Source organism: Schistocerca cancellata, chromosome 4, assembly GCF_023864275.1.
Source record: "Schistocerca cancellata isolate TAMUIC-IGC-003103 chromosome 4, iqSchCanc2.1, whole genome shotgun sequence".
Classification (NCBI taxonomy): domain Eukaryota; kingdom Metazoa; phylum Arthropoda; class Insecta; order Orthoptera; family Acrididae; genus Schistocerca; species Schistocerca cancellata.
In genome coordinates, this window is record NC_064629.1 from 422,181,503 (window position 1) to 422,199,775 (window position 18,273).

Below are 18,273 nucleotides of genomic sequence, written 5' to 3' on the forward strand. Positions count from 1 at the left end.
CAACCGAATGATCCGTCACTCACCACCCCATGTTGACATTATAGGTCATGGTCTAGAAGCCATGATGGGTGAAGACGATGCTGCTAATTTTAACACTAAACTTCTCCATCCCCAGTGAAGGGAGGGGCAGCAATGAGCCTGGCTGGTGCAAGCAGGTGGTGGAGGCGAGGATAGAGCCCAGGAGGCTCCAGATAGAGGTGGCTGCGAAGTTAAAAACTTGTTTATTGAAGCATCTGTGTTTTCTAGTTCACCAGGTCAGATGCTGAACAGTTGGCTGGTGGCTGAATGCTGTTGGGCTCACTGCTTACATGAACCGCAATGCTGACATGCAGTTTACACGTTGCAGTCCCAGGCTGCACTTTGGCTGCGTCACAACTAGGGAAGCATACTCAATTGTGATGCTCATCCTGCGTTGGCAGACGATCGCTGCTGTGCATGGGGAGTGCTTGGGTCCAGCGGGGATGGAGTTGTATGGATTGCTGGGGTGGACCCGTGGAAGGCACCAAGATGTAATTCCAGGAGGGGCTAAGCGCATACAACTGTTGCCCCATCGTGGACTCAGACCAGTGAATTATACTTGCAGTTCTATGTGGAGAACTCGTCTTGCACAACCCCTTTGTCCTCGCAGAGCAGCAGGACTGAGAGTAATATTGATATAAAACATCCAGTACTTATAATCGGCTGTGGCATGCTTCTTATGCATATGTTCCGCTACCATTCATGTATCCTAAAACATTTTGGTGTGTGGTGATGTTCAGTTCATCCAGATCACTTTGTACGTCTTTAAACCAGATGTTTTTGGATTTACTGTCCCAGAAGTAGCCAAAAAGTTGCTTCAGTATTCTAGTATTTGGTAGGCGAGATATGTGGCCGAAAAATGCAATCCTTCTTTTCCGCATTGTATCAATAAAGGCTTCACTTTCTTTATACACTATTGACTTGGGCAAAAGTCTCCACTGCCCATTAACTTGATGTTTCATACTGTTAATTGTTCTGATTATTCTTCTATCAACTTTCTGCAGTTTGTCAGTTGTTGCTTGAATATTTAGACTGAATAGTGTTACACTTGTATATGTTGCCTCCGGTTTAACGATGGAGGAGTAATGTCGAAATTTATCATTTATTGAGAGAGATCGTTTTTTGTAAGTTGGCCACGTGGTTCTCTGCGTTCGGTGAAGTTTTAATGTTCCACTATCTATTGATGCTCTTTCATTAACATTCCAGGTAATAATCTCACCAAGATATTTAAACATTTTTTACTACTTTAACGTTTCGATCATTATGGAGTATCATATGGGATGTGTCAACTGGGAAGCAGGGCATCATTTCTGTTTTCTCAAACGAAATTTGCAATCCGACCTTTGCAGCTAATCGTTCTGTTTGTTCTATCTGAACCTTTGCTTCATAAATATTGTTTGCTAACAGCGCCAAATCGGCTGCAAATGCAAGGCAGTTAAGTAGAATCTTCCTTCAAATCTTAACAGACGGCGGGCATATCTTCTTCCATTCACGCATGATTTTCTGCAGCACACAACTGAACGATAATGGAAACAATCCATCGCCTTGTCCATTACCCGTATGAATCTCAGAAGGTTCAGAGAATTCATTTCTGAACCTTACTCTGGCTTTAGTGTTTCGAAGGGTGACTGCAACGTGGTTGACAAGTTTCTGACGTAAACCAAATTCTTTAAGAACAGACAGTAGAGTTTCGCGATGGATACTATCGTAGGCTTTTTAAAAATCGACAAACATGATCACTAGTTTTTTGTCCCTGACCCACTGACGTTTCGTTATCCATTTTAGACTAATAGTTTGATTCGTCCTGGACGAAAGCTTCCTTGATATTCGCCCAGTTCACAATCAAGCTGTTCATGAATTCTGAAATACAGAACGCTGGAAAAAGTTTTATAAGTAATATCCAGTAGGGATATACCCCTATAATTATTTGGATCCAATCTATTTCCTTTTTTGTGTAGTGAATGGATTATTGTAACATTCCATTCCTCTGGTAACTTCTCAGTTCCAAATGTCAGTAAGATGTTTGTGTAGTTTCAGAATAATTTGTACATTTGCATATTTCCAAAGTTCTGCCACTAGTTGGTTCTCACCTGCTGCTTTGTAATTCCGAAGTGAGTTAATCGCTGCTTGTAATTCATCTGGATGTGATGGTATAACTCTTTCTAAATGCGTTTTGTTTCTTGGATGGGGGTCATATCCCAAATTATGTTCAGGTTCCGCGCTATTTAGCAACTGTTTGAAATATTTAGCCAATATCATTGAACTGTCATAATTGTTATGTGCTACCTTTCCGTTTGTATCCTTCAGCATAAGAGTAGGTGGCGTGTATTTGCCGGCCGGTGTGGCCGAGCGGTTCTAGGCGCTTCAGTCTGGAACTGCGCGACCGCTACGGTCGCAGGTTCGAATCCTGCCTCGGGCATGGATGTGTGTGATGTCCTTAGGTTAGTTACGTTTAAGTAGTTCTAAGTTCTAGGGGACAGATGACCTCAGATGTTTGAGTCCCATAGTGCTCCGAGCCATTCGAACCATTTGGAGTGTATTTCGACTGGTATTGTTTGAAGGTCTCATAGTAATCTCTTGTCTTGTGGCGACTGAAAGCATCCTCAATAGATTTTAGCGAGTCATGAAATTGCCTTTTGACCCTTCTAATTTCTTTGGTGGTTGATCGTTTAGAATTTATTTATTCCTCCCTGGAGCTTTCAGTTCTCTTTTGTTGATCATTTAACTAGGCCTTATATCTACGTTGAATCGCTACATCGCATTCCTCATTCCACCAAGCATGTTTCTTACGTTTCCATACAGGAGCTACTTCTTCAGCAAGACTTTTAATCGATTGATAGTGGCTTCTGGTTTGTGACTTAAAGGTATTCTTGATTTCTCGTAATATATCTGATTATTAATAATATAAAAAGGGTCATATGTTATCTTTGTATCTAACTTTAGAGGTTTGTTTTTTCTTTTGGGTGTCAGTTTCATTTTAATTTTTGAAATGTAGTCGTCCGAATCAACATCGACGCCACACAGCACCTTAACATCATAGATTTCCTTATGGAATTTCTGACCCATGGCCTCATGATCTATCTGGAACTCTCCTAGCTTGACATTAGGACATTTCCATATCATTAACTTACGTGGGTCTTCTCTTAAACCTTTTTGTCTTCAAAACCAATCTTATCAATAAATATACATCAATATCTACATTCAAATAAGTAAGAAATATTTAGTTATTACTCTAATTTTGTTGAATTTGCATTTGCATTCTGAATTAATTTTAAGTCAGCTTCACATGGATTTGTAAGTCACTAAATCTGTATTATGTCACTTTTTAAATGTTTTAATATTATATATTATACAAATTCTATATACTACGCAAATAATTACTTATCTCTCTTTTGCACCATAAAAAAATCTGTATGTTAACTTTCTTGGGAGGTCTAGCTACAATAAATCTATTAACAGGATGGATTTATTAACCTTTCAACTGTATTCATCTCTCTGTTGTAAGTCTGTTTAAATGCTTTTTCCTGATACTCTAATATCCTGCTGAACATTTACCTCTCCCAATTCTTGTAAAATTTTTATTCAGTTCTCCTAGATAGCTGCACCACCACTTGACTGACGTGTAAAAGTTGGCATTTTATTTTTATTGGGTAGCTTCGAATCGCAAAACACCATGGCAAGTTTCTTAATTTTTATGAAAAATGAGAATCATATTGCACTATTGCGAGCAAAGTTTTAACTCTCCAGCGTTAATTTCTACTCTGATATTTACATTTAAAATAGCCTTTATTGTGATTGAAACATAGCATCGCTTAGATTTTTATTTTAAGATCAGTAAGATTAAAAAGTATATGATTTGGACTGTGGTAAATTCACACAAAGGATGCGGAACTGGTACCACTTCTCCCAATTTCCTCAGATGGGAACATTTATTACGTAACTCTTGAAATATGTGAGATAAAACAATGTACATCATGTTAAGGTGGAAAGCTTAAAACTGAATCTATAATTCTTTTCTTAATTATACTTCAATTGCATGATGGCTATAAACCTTCAGATCTTATCTAGGCACAGAAAAACAAAATTTAACAACTATGTGTTACCTAAAGACTATAGAGAAGGAAAGCTAACACATTATTACTCCACTTATGAAAATTTATGTATGATTGATGGCTGTCTTGCGCACATAAATTCAGTAATACTACGTATTGCTGAATGAGTTTGTAAAAACATAGCATTAACATAGAAATGGTGATTATGCAATGTTCAAGATGTTTTATTATGAGGTTACTCTGTAGTTGAGTATACATCATATTTTATGGTCAGTCTTAACATGAGCTTAAATTTTCTTTCATGAATATGTTACAGAAGACAGACCCGTGTATGTCCCATTTATCTGTCATGAATGGAAAGAGTGAAGAAATCATCAGTTAAAAGAAACTGACAGTAGGACAGTGCAGATATTTTATAAATGCACAGAATATTAGACAAACTGATAAAAAAGATTCTTGGTAATATTTGCATTTCCTGGTAGATAACACTTCAGTCAACTCACTACATTGTGTAGCCTACTTATACCCTTCAAAATGCAGATGTGATTAAAAATGTTTTATGTAATCTCCATGAGCTATGGAAAGAGCAGGCCAGACTAGGTCCCAACAGTTTGCATCACAATGAAAGGTGTTTCGTCTGTGTGTGACATGATGAAGACTTGCTTCATTTAACTTGGCCACTGGTGTCTGCTGCCTCACATGTGACTTGATCCGCAGCCAAAATCATAAAAAAGGCCAAAGCCCATTGCCTAGCACCTATTGTACACACGTCATGGATACCGGAAAATTTCAGGTGAAAACTTTTTTGAAAATTATAGTAAAAATACAAGCAACTCTTAACACCATGAGTTACATATTTATCCCAAAACACATAATCTCTCATTTATAATTCTTTTAACTATAATAAATTAAACAGCAGCTTAAGGTGTTACGTTATGTCATTTCTACAATTCATCAGAGTTGTGTTACACAGAAAACCAAAAATATTTTTAAATCATAGGTCATAAGATTTTGAAATCTCGAATGCCACTGCAGTGGGAAAATCTAATCGAATATATTACTGTTGTTAAATTCAAATCATAATGTTTGCTTGACAAAACTTATGTATTGCAGGGGGCTCCACCTTACGCGAATGTTGAATTACAAAACTCTTGTATGCCTATAGAAGCGGGTTCAGCTATGTATCTTAAAAAGTGCTGAATACTGTTCAGTTGATACAAAACAGGCTAAAATTTTGAACAACGGGCATCCACAAGTGAAAAAGGAAGAAACAAAGAGGTAGTGAACTTGGACTATCATTATTGGAAACTGCAAAGGGTTTGCCATAGTTGAGTTTTAGGCCACTTGTGTCCAGATTATATAGCAGTAACAATATATAGTTCCAATAAGTGTCCAAAAGCATTGCACTATTTTAAATTTGTAGAAAACTACATTTGCTAATTCTTAACTCCTCTCGCAATTAGTTGAATTCCGTTTCGGTCCTGTCTCCTGATTCTACGTACACTTTCAAAAAAACTGCAACTATACATGTTTCGGCACCGCTCTCATTGGCGAGCAAGGCATTATTCGTTTTCTGTTTTCTGTACCTCGTACTGAACGAAGAGTGAGCGCAGAGCTACACTTGCATATTTTGACAGTATCGCTTCATTAAAGAAAACATGACTAACGTTGACTGAACGTTACATTAAACAGAAATATCTTAATGAATAAATTTTAACTTCCGTATTCACTACAGTTAGAATTTACGTCCCTCATAACACGCTGATTCATCAGTACTCGAATTCAGCCTATGTTTAAACAGCGATAGCGAGCTCTCACTTTTCTAGCGTTTACGCCGTCGTATGGGCTCTGCTGTTTTCGTTATTTGGGAAACATTTTAATTTAACTTAGTGGTGGGCTGGCCTTGCTGAAACCACAGTCGTCAATTAACCTAAGGGAAGGAAGTCGTGTACACGATCTGTCTGTTAATTGTGTGAACTTTATTCTGTTTGTTATCGTATTTTAACTGTCTGTGTATCGCCTTTTATGAGCTGAACGTTGGGAATCAGCCCAGGACTTGCGTAACCGACGTGAAAAAACTTTCAAAAACCATATTAACAGGTGATAAGTGTACCAGACAAACGGTCACTAATGCACTACATGGATTCGATCCACGCCAGGCTCACTTCCCTGTCTCGCAAACCAGCGCACTACGCTTTAAGCTCTACGACCAGATCATCCAGTGATCGTGAGCAATCCATATAAAATAACTACGCACAGAAGCTCTGAGGACGTTATGCCATCCAAATGTTCGCAAAATGTATGTATTCGAGAAATAAATTCTTTCACTATTTAAAAAGCCTCAAGTCTCATGTACATTTCCGTAAAAATCTCGTACAGTGTTGTGGACAATAATTTTCAAATGATAAATTTTTCATATTTCTGTTACTTCCTACTCTTAGACATTGCTGTTAGCAGCGAATATCACTTCAAATTAAGTTCTTTAGTTGTGTTGTAGCTGAAATGGCAACACAGACGCTCAAGTATTCTAGTTCATCAAAATGTTGTAGAAAAACGATAACGAGCATGTGTCTTGGCAGTGAGATTGGGGGTCACAGATCGTAAATGATGTTAATACAAATACAACAGCACAAAAAACTAATCTCTGCTGACGGAAAAAGATCGCAATATCAAAAAGTAGTTTTGCGACATAAACAAAAGTTGGAAGGCGTTTTCCTACATCTGAAAGATGACGCCTGTTCGAATTTCGCGCCTATAGCATAAGAAGGATCCTAGTAGCGTTACTATGTGGGCGCAAATCAGATCTGCTTTAAATACACGCTGCAACGGTCGTGAGAGTTAGTTATCTTTGAGACTGGACGACGGGAGCTGATGTTACGCTAGTATGCCTTTAAAGCAATATAGATTCTATTATCAACACTTCACTGAGTTTGAGGATGAACAAGGTCGTGTAATTTGGCTAACAGAAGCTGGATATTGCTTCTGCGATACTGCAGGAAGACTTGGCAGGAATGTAGCCACCGTACATGATTGTTGACCGCAGTGGTAACGAGAATGTAAGGTCGCAAGAAGACAAGGCTCGGACGACCACGTGGCACTACCGAGAGGGAAGACTGTCGTGTTCGGCATATGGCTCTGGTGCATCGTTCTGCATCGGCAGCAGCAATTTGAGCAGCAGTTGACATCACAGCGGCGCAACGAACTGTTACAAACCGGTTACTTCAAGTACAACTCCAAGCCAGCTGTAGCGTGCAGTCCACTGACCCCAAATCACCGCGATTAGCGACTTCAGTGGTGTCAAACAACAGCTTATTGGAGAGCAGGTTAGTCTGTTGTGTTTTCTGATGACATCTGGTTCTGGATCGGTACCAGTGACGTCCGTAAGTTGGTTTGAAGGAGGCCAGTTGAGAGCCTGCAAATCACATGTCTTCGTGCTAGACGCACTGCACCTACACCTGGAGTTATGGTTGGTTTTGTATGACAGCAGGAGGACTCTCGTGGTTATCCCACGTGCCCTGACTGCAAATTGGTTCAAATGGTTCAAATGGCTCTGAGCACTATGGGACTCAACTGCTGAGGTCATTAGTCGCCTAGAGCTTAGAACTAGTGAAACCTAACTAACCTAAGGACATCACAAATATCCATGCCCGAGGCAGGATTCGAACCTGCGACCGTAGCGGTCTTGCGGTTCCAGACTGCAGCGCCTTTAACCGCACGGCCACTTCGGCCGGCGACTGCAAATTGGTTCATCAGTCTAGTTGATCGACGTGTTGCGCTGCCACTCATGAACAGCAGTCCTGGGGAGTGTTTTCCAACAGGATAACATTCGACCACATACCGCTGTTGTAGCAAAACATTATCTACAAGGTGTCGACATGTTCCCCTGGCGTGTTCGTTCACCACATGTGTTTCAAATCGAACGAATATGGGGTATCATCGCACGACAGCCTCAGCGTCATTCACAAACAGCATTAACAGTTCCTGTATTGAGGGCCAAGTGCAACAGCATTGGACTCCAACCCACAAACTGACATCCGGCACCTATACAATACAGTGCATGCACGTTTGCATGCTTGCATTCAATATTTAGGCTGTTACACCGGTCATTAGTGTAGCACGACTCACATTTTCAAAGGCTTATCTCGCGCTTACATTAACCTGTGAGCTTTATATTTTAATCACTTAAATATCTAGACAAATATATTCCCGAAATATCATTACTCTACATTAATTATTTTTTGGTGGTGCGATTTTTTTCCGTCAGTTTAGTTTGTATAGACATTAGGTTAGTAGACAGGACGATATTACCAATCAATGACACTAAAGCATATCAAGAAGTCTTACACAATAATCGTGAAGCGAATGAAAGGGTAACTTACTTGCCCTGAGTCTGGCTCTCGCGCTCTCGGAGTTGCAGCGGGTTTGGTTCGTTTGGTTCCTGAAGTAGGCCAACCCAAGCATCGCATCACGGTGCTTGCGCATAGCCAGGCAGCAGAATATACGGCAGAGAACGCGCTGGAAATACATTCTGAACCTGCAGACGAAAGAGTATTTCAGTTTCGTCTTTTACATGGTTCATCTGGTAAGTTGCAGAGTGAATGTTTTGGAATGTTGAGATAAACTGTGTACTAGGCAACACCATCAGCCCCAGATGACAAGAAGGAACGCACTGTTCAAGCCTGGAACTGCATTCAAGAAGAAACATTTCTGTTCTTCGCTTTCTACATACTCGTTTATAGATGTGTATCCATTTCTATAGAAATTATAATCAGTCTTTAATCTGACAGTATTTCATTTGAGCTGCTTTAAAATGTTGTTAATGTTTATGCAAAGGCTTGCTTATCTGTATTATTAATTACTTGTTATTGCTGTTTGTGTCTTGTACTTCATGAGAACTGAAATAATTCCAAAAATAGGCTGCTATTATTAAAAAATAAAGAAACATATCTGGGAAGTGTGGAGGAATTGTAGTGCGAGTCACTGGTCCTCTTTGTATAAGCTGAAGGAATCAGTTCGCTTATTAAAATAACATGTAACGTTTTATTTCTTATAATAACCCACAACATCCTGTTGTTTTTGTGGTCTTCATTTATTAGGACTGGTCTGTTGCAGCTACCCATGCCAGTCAGTCCTCTGCAAGTCTCTTCATCTCTGCATAGCTGCTGCAAACTACATACATTTTAAACTGCTTGTTTAATTCAATTTTTGGTCTTCGTCTACAATTTTTTCTGCCCACACTTCTCTCCTGTACCAAACTGACGATTCCTTGACACTTAAGAATGTGTACCATCAATCATCCACTTCATTTAGGTAATTTGTACCATAAATTTATTTTCTCCCAGTTTGATTTAATACCCTTCATTTGTTATTTGATGTAACATTCGGCATTCTTCTTCATAACCACATTTTAAAAGCTTCTATTCTATTCTTGTGTGATCTTAGGCTTTCCCGACGAATCAACTGTTTGTATTGTTGTCGGGTGTCCAGCTGGGTGCAGTCGTTTTCGTAATACGATGTTTCGACGGTGTACCTTGCGGTTATCTTCAGGTGATACATGTAGAATGAGTGTCTTTTCCACATCCCACTTCTTTTGTGCTCCTATCTCCCCCCAACCCTTCCTCCACTGCTGGTTGGACGCCGCTGTGGGTAGGGTGGTGAGGAGGATGGCGCCGCCGTAAGCTGGGACCAAACTCTGGTTCCTCATCACTCCTGTGGCCTGCGACTGATCTTGTCTGAACTATATATTTTCCACATTTCACTTATGTATTAGGCAACATTCCAAACAAATGTCTTCAGAAAATAATTCCTCACACGTAAATTTACACTCCTGGAAATGGAAAAAAGAACACATTGACACCAGTGTGTCAGACCCACCATACTTGCTCCGGACACTGCGAGAGGGCTGTACAAGCAACGATCACACGCACGGCACAGCGGACGCACCAGGAACCGCGGTGTTGGCCGTCGAATGGCACTAGCTGCGCAGCATTTGTGCACCGCCGCCGTCAGTGTCAGCCAGTTTGCCGTGGCATACGGAGCTCCATCGCAGTCTTTAACACTGGTAGCATGCCGCGACAGCGTGGACGTGAACCGTATGTGCAGTTGACGGACTTTGAGCGAGGGCGTATAGTGGGCATGCGGGAGGCCGGGTGGACGTACCGCCGAATTGCTCAACACGTGGGGCGTGAGATCTCCACAGTACATCGATGTTGTCGCCAGTGGTCGGCGGTAGGTGCACGTGCCCGTCGACCTGGGACCGGACCGCAGCGACGCACGGATGCACGCCAAGACCGTAGGATCCTACGCAGTGCCGTAGGGGACCGCACCGCCACTTCCCAGCAAATTAGGGACACTGTTGCTCCTGGGGTATCGGCGAGGACCATTCGCAACCGTCTCCATGAAGCTGGGCTACGGTCCCGCACACCGTTAGGCCGTCTTCCGCTCACGCCCCAACATCGTGCAGCCCGCCTCCAGTGGTGTCGCGACAGGCGTGAATGGAGGGACGAATGGAGACGTGTCGTCTTCAGCGATGAGAGTCGCTTCTGCCTTGGTGCCAATGATGGTCGTATGCGTGTTTGGCGCCGTGCAGGTGAGCGCCACAATCAGGACTACATACGACCGAGGCACACAGGGCCAACACCCGGCATCATGGTGTGGGGAGCGATCTCCTACACTGGCCGTACACCACTGGTGATCGTCGAGGGGACACTGAATAGTGCACGGTACATCCAAACCGTCATCGAACCCATCGTTCTACCATTCCTAGACCGGCAAGGGAACTTGCCGTTCCAACAGGACAATGCACGTCCGCATGTATCCCGTGCCACCCAACGTGCTCTAGAAGGTGTAAGTCAACTACCCTGGCCAGCAAGATCTCCGGATCTGTCCCCCATTGAGCATGTTTGGGACTGGATGAAGCGTCGTCTCACGTGGTCTACACGTCCAGCACGAACGCTGGTCCAACTGAGGCGCCAGGTGGAAATGGCATGGCAAGCCGTTCCACAGGACTACATCCAGCATCTCTACGATCGTCTCCATGGGAGAATAGCAGCCTACATTGCTGCGAAAGGTGGATATACACTGTACTAGTGCCGACATTGTGCATGCTCTGTTGCCTGTGTCTATGTGCCTGTGGTTCTGTCAGTGTGATCATGTGATGTATCTGATCCCAGGAATGTGTCAATAAAGTTTCCCCTTCCTGGGACAATGAATCCACGGTGTTCTTATTTCAATTTCCAGGAGTGTATATTCGATATTAAAAAATTTTTCTTTTCAGCAATATTTTTCTTGCTATAGCTAATCTGCATCTTGCGTCCTCTCTGCTTCAGCCATCATTAGTTACTTTGTTGCTCAAATAGCAAAGTTTATCGGCTGTATCTGATGTAACATTTCCTAATATAATTCCCTCAACGCAGCCTAATTTAATTCCTCTGCCTTCCATTACTCAGCTTTTACTTTTCCTGATGTTCATCTTGTAACCTCTTTCCAAGTCACTATCTATTCAGTTCAACTGCTTTTGTAAGTCTTTTGCCGTCTCGGACAGAATTACAGTGTCATCGGCAGACCTCAAAGTTTTAATTATTTTTCCCTGAACTTGCCAAATTTCTTCTTGATTTTCGATACTGCTTGCTCAGCGTGTCGTTTGAATAACATTGGTGATATACTAGAAACCTGTCTCACTCTTTTCTCAACAACTACTTCTCGTTCATATTCTTACACTCTTACAACTCCTGTTTCAGTTCTGTACAAGTTGTAGGCTAGATAACCTTTCGCTCCGTGTGTTTTATCGCTGCTTCCTTAAGAATTACTAAGAGTGTATTCCGATCAAGATTGTCAAAAGCTTACTCTACGTCTACAAATGCTATAAACGAAAATTTTAGCTTCTTCAACCTATCTTCCACATTTCTCCGGGACCTAAACTGAACTTCCCCGAGATCGGTTTCTACAAGTTTTCCTCTTCTTCTGTAAATAATTCGTGTTACTCTTCTGAAACCATGTCGTAGTGAACTAATGGTTCAATGATACTTATAACTGTCGGGGCCTGACTTCTTTGCTATGGAAGTATTACATTCTCCCTGAAGTCGGAGGGTGTTTCACCTGTCTCATCGATTTAGCAGGTCAATTGGAATATTTTTGTCATGGACAGCTCGCACAAGAATCTCAATAATTTTGAGGTAGTACTGTCAACTCAGGGTGCCTTGTTTTTACTTGGGTCTTTCAGTGTTTATTTGACTTAAAAATTTAAAAACTGCTACGTTATGTTGGAAAATCCTCTAAAAGCTTCATTTTCTCTATGTGAGAGAACAGTGTCTCACATCATTAAGACATTGCAACCTCCTTTGTTCGTCATGTAGCTGAAACACACCATTACATGTAACATCTGCAAAGCGGAAAAGTTCATACATGTAGTAGCACAGCTCCAAGCGTTAAACAGTCCTGAAAAAGGCAAAGAAATGAGATGGTTTCAGCGACCTATAGATTTATAGTAAAATTGTCACATCACCTTGAAAGAAACACAAGAAGTGGTCTATCAGATGTCTATTCACACTATGACGTGGTTTTATACAGGGCTGTTACAAATGATTGAAGCGATTTCATAAATTCACTGTAGCTCCATTCATTGACATATGGTCACGACACACTACAGATACGTAGAAAAACTCATAAAGTTTTGTTCGGCTGAAGCCGCACTTCAGGTTTCTGCCGCCAGAGCGCTCGAGAGCGCAGTGAGACCAAATGGCGACAGGAGCCGAGAAAGCGTATGTCGTGCTTGAAATGCACTCACATCAGTCAGTCATACCAGTGCAACGACACTTCAGGACGAAGTTCAACAAGGATCCACCAACTGCTAACTCCGTTCGGCGATGGTATGGGCAGTTTAAAGCTTCTGGATGCCTCTGTAAGGGGAAATCAACGGGTCGGCCTGCAGTGAGCGAAGAAACGGTTGAACGGGTGCGGGCAAGTTTCACGCATAGTGATGTGAAAGATTCGGTGTTTAAACCTCCTCTACCAAGAAACGTGCCAGAACTGCGAGCTCACATCAACATTGCCTTCGAACTCATTGATGGGGACATGCTGCGCCGAGTGTGGGAGGAACTTGATTATCGGCTTGATGTCTGCCGAATCACTAAAGGGGCACATATCGAACATTTGTGAACGCCTAAAAAAACTTTTTGAGTTTTTGTATGTGTGTGCAAAGCATTTTGAAAATATCTCAAATAATAAAGTTATTGTAGAGCTGTGAAATCGCTTCAATCATTTGTAATAACCCTGTACAGGGTGTAAATTTAAAGTTGACAAACCAGAATAATTCGAAAAATAAGCTTCACACGAAAAAATGTGTAGACTCCAAAGTTGATTATTTCTGAGGGGAACATCTGCTGGTGCTAAAATTAGCCCGCCATCCCAACCCCATGAGGCGAGGCGGTATGCAACTTTAAAATTTCAATTGGGAACCCCCCACTTTTTATTGAAAAGTCATATTCTACATAAAAAAACTACGTACATTTTGTCTTAAACATTTGTTTTCATTCTTGGTGGTTGGCGGTGTAATTCAAGAAAATCCATGTTCTCATTTCTGAGTGGCAAATGGTTACGGATAAATAAAAAATACTTATATACTTTGCAAATTTTTATTCGCTAAAACTAAAACTCTCCCTTCTCCCCATAGGGTGGGGTTTGAGAGAGAGAAATTAGAGTCTTACAAATGTTAACCCAAATATTAATTTTTTCTGCAGATTCGTATAAGTTTTGTTTGTGTGGTGTCACCGCCAGACACCACACTTGCTAGGTGGTAGCTTAAATCGGCCGCGGTCCATTAGTACATGTCGGACCCGCGTGTCGCCACTGTCAGTACTTGCAGACCTAGCGCCACCACATGGCAGGTCTAGAGAGGCGGACTAGCACTCGCCCCAGTTGTACGGACGACATTGCTAGCGACTAGACGTACGAAGCCTTCCTCTCATTTGCCGAGAGACAGTTAGAATAGCCTTCAGCTAAGTCCATAGCTACGACCTAGCAAGGCGCAGTTAATCATATCTGGAGAGAGTCTTACTTGTATTCACCATAAACGATGTATACCAAAAGGATGGATTAAAGTTAAGTATTCCCAAAGCAACGTACTTTTCTTATTAGCATTCATTGAGCATCCTGTTTCAGACTTCACGATATTCTGGGTGAGCTTATAGCGTGCCTATTCGGCCCCTTCAAAATAACACTGTGTCGGCACTTCTGTCGACACATCAGTTTGTTTCGTGGTCATGAGGCCACATAACTTTTAATTGTCAAACAAATCATCTGGCTAGCTAACTATCTAGTTTTAGCGGATCAAAATTTACGAAGTAAATAAGTATTTTTCATTGATTCGTAACCATTTCACACGCAAGAGTGAGAACATGGACTTTCCTGACTTTCAGCGCCAACTACCAAGAATCAAAATAAATTTTTAAGACAAAATTACGTAGTTTTTTATGTAGAATCTGATTCTGCAATAAAAAATGGGGGTTCCCATTTGAAATTTTAAAGTTGCCTCCCGCCCCACCCTCAGGGGGCTGGGGTGGCGGGCTAATTTTAGCACCAGCAGATGTCCGCCTTGAAAATAATCAACTTTGGATTATACACATTTTTTCGTGTGAAGCTTATTTTTCGAGTTATTCTGGTTTGTCAACTTAAAATTTACACCCTGTATATGCAAACTAATACCAGCGTGAAATGTCGATGCGATATGCCCTCTAAAAGATTTTTTTTTATATATACGAAGGCGTGATGAAAAGTAATGACTCGGGATTTTTTTATGTTCTCAATATCGGCTGAGGTATTAAATGTCATGCATATTATCGTCTTTCCCGCTTCTCCGACACAAGTTGCAACTCGCTGTTTCCAGAGAGCTCCGAATTGCAGCGTTTGACATGGCGGGGTGTTAGGTAATTACACTATGCAGTCACATTAATGCGACTACCTGTCAAAAACTTGAATAACCACCTACTGATGCACTGAATGCTGCGAGACGTGCAGGAAGAGAATCAATGAGCTCCTGGGAGGTAGCCGTGGACAGCTGCGCTAGGTTTCTCGATTGAGAATTCATATCACGAACATCACTCACTCACCTTCTTGGTTTAAACTACCAAAAACCAAATCACAATCAGTTTTATTTTAGTAAGTTCTAATTTAATTGTTTTCTGTGGGAATTTCGTAATTCTTAAACCTATTTTTCTCTGCCTTGTAAATCATCCTCCCCTCTCTTCCCATCCTAATCTGTACAATATAGTAATCACATTTCATCATTTAATACAGAGTGTTAATTGTCCTCATAGTCGTCACTATCTCAGAAACATTCACTCGCAGCGAAGACTCTACATCTCACTCCTCTGTAACCTCAGAAAATCTTAACCTTGCGATTTCCGCAGCTTCAGCGCCGTGTGCAAGAACCGCTGTGGTGTGCAAAAATTTTGGCAGCCAGTGGCCGAGGTATGCCTCTTCCCGGAAATGCAGGTCACTGCTCAACGGCGCAGGGAGGCGCTTAATCAAGGACGCACCTGTCAGACAGCCTCCTCCAAATAGCTCAGCGGAAAGCGGCAGAGCTGTTACTAGCCCATTTCAACATCCTGTAAGCTTTCATGTAATTCTCCTTCCCGAAATACGGCTAAAACCACACATATCCCCTGTATGTGTTCATCTCCCAGGAGATATATATTTTTAGGACGGACAGGTCAAACAAATGAAGTGGGGGTTTGGGGAGTGTACACGGTGTACGGATATCCCTTTACAAACTTCTATGACTTGTAGAGCGTAGTGAGTACATTGTATTTTGAATAGTAACCCATGTCCGGTCTGGAAACATGTTTCCTAGGTAAATATGCAACAGGGTAGTCATAGGATCGGCGGGTACCATTTCACGCGTATCCTACCTCTCTGACCCTGTTCGAGTCTCATTCGCGTGTCTGTGAGTGTCAGAGCAACGTGGGTGAGTACACGTTTGCAGAATACACCGACATCGTCCTTCTGAATGGTGAATCTGGCGGTAATGGAAGAGCTGCTCGTCACCTCTATCAAAATCGTTCTCCTCAACGACCGACTACATCGCATACAGTTTTCACCACAATTAAGCAACGACATCGAGAAAGGGTACCTTCACCTTCAGCAGGAATGACTGTGGTGCTCGAAGGAGACGCCGCACACCTGAATTGGAAGACGCTAAACTACATCACGTTCCCTTTTTGGTTATTTCGTTATTAATGAGTGGAATTTTGAAACAAATGATGTGCTAGGTCACGCCTAATCAATTATTTGTAAAAATGTTCGCGTTACCAACATATTTTCAAACACGTGTTCCAACCCAAAATATTATCTACTCACTCATCTCTACATGTCCTAGAAGTCTTTAACGGGAATTTCCTAATACCCTGTATACTATCTGATCTCAGATACGAAACCTCAAGCACAGTAAACACTACAGAAGAAAGACAGGCTAAATTCATGTTCATTGAAATAAATGTACAGAGACAGAGTGCTTAACTCGCATCGTCAACAAGCTGCCAAAAAACAGCTCAATGACTTCCTTTCAGCCGGAACTACATCCACTACAGTGTCCGTACAAAGATGTCATCGTAATGGAAAACCTGAATATAGACTCGTTGTGAGACACTCCCTCCACAATTAACCTAAGAAGATTATTTAGTTGCTCGGATACTTCATCACATCACTTAAGCAGAAAGTCCTTAATTGATGGTGAAATCCATGAATTTGCTAATAAACTCACTGTTCTGACGACAAACATGCATCAATACCTCAGTCCGTGTAAGAAAACATCCTGCTCCGTGACTGAAAACAGAACTACGTCGAATGGTGAGTGATATGTATAGTCAACGATGTGAGTCTCATATACTATCCAAGGAAAATTCTAAACCCGGACGTTACAAAGAATACAGAAAGATACGAAACAGTGTAAACCAATGTGTTCGCAATGCCAAAATCAGGCATGATCATTCCTTTGAATGCAATAATACGATCCCCGTGACCCCGAGGAAGGATCTCCATAGCTTAGGTGTTGGAAAGGCAAAACCAGAAAGTGATTTTCGGGTCTCAGCAAATGAACTGAATGAATTTTTCTCTGCAACAATCAACATTACTGCGGCAGAGAACTATCATCCACGAGCAACCCCTAATTACATAACTACCCACGATGCTTTCCATTTAAAACACGTACCAGTAAATACAACAAGAAAAGCAATAATGATAATCTCTTCTGAAGCGACAGGCAACGATGGTATTAGCATAACCATTTTCCAGAATGTGGCCGATAGCTTAATACTTCTATTAACAGACATATTTAATTTTTCACTCGTGAATGGAATATATCACACTTCATGGAAAAGAGGCGTGGACCGACCTATCCCTATGATCGAAAATTTGCGATCGCCTTGTGATTACCTGCCAATCAGTATACTACCTGCAATTTCCAAATCCCTGGAATATAGCGTTTATAACGAATACTTGTGCGAATTCAGCTTACTTGATAAATATCAGTACGGCTCCCGCAAAAACCATAGCACAAACACTGCACTAATTAAGGTAACTGATGACTTGAAATACGCCACGGACAACCGTGAGGCCACAACATTATCACTACAAGACATAGCAAAGTCTTTGATATTATCAGCTTTGTCATACAGCTACGGAAAACGCGACAGATAAATTTTTCAGTTAGCGTGCTGAAGTGCTGTCAAAGCTATGTGAATAACAGGCAGCTAAGTGTTATGTGTGGGAATGAAAAATCATTCCGGAAACATGTGCTTTCAGGAGCTCACAAGGGTTAGTCTTAGGCTCACTTTTGTTTCCCTTGCATATCAACGCTGTTTCATCGGATTTGTTTTCCTGTAAATATCATTTGTGTTCCAACGATCTTCAGCTCTACCTAAGTGCCAGACCAGAAAATATAAATACAACGATTTCCTAAGTATATTATGATATGTTTTCAGTGGTAACATGGGCAAAAATCTGAGACTTAAGCTAAATGGAGAAAAGTTATAAGTAAACTTAGTATTCCACCAGAAATTAATAAGTTAAAAATTTTGCCTTCAGTTGCTTCCCATTCAACTGGATGGCGTCCCAATACCATACCACGAAGCAGTAAAGAACTTGCGTGTAACTTTGGATGAGCATTTAAACTGAACGGAGAGTACTATCGCCATGTGCGAGAAGACTT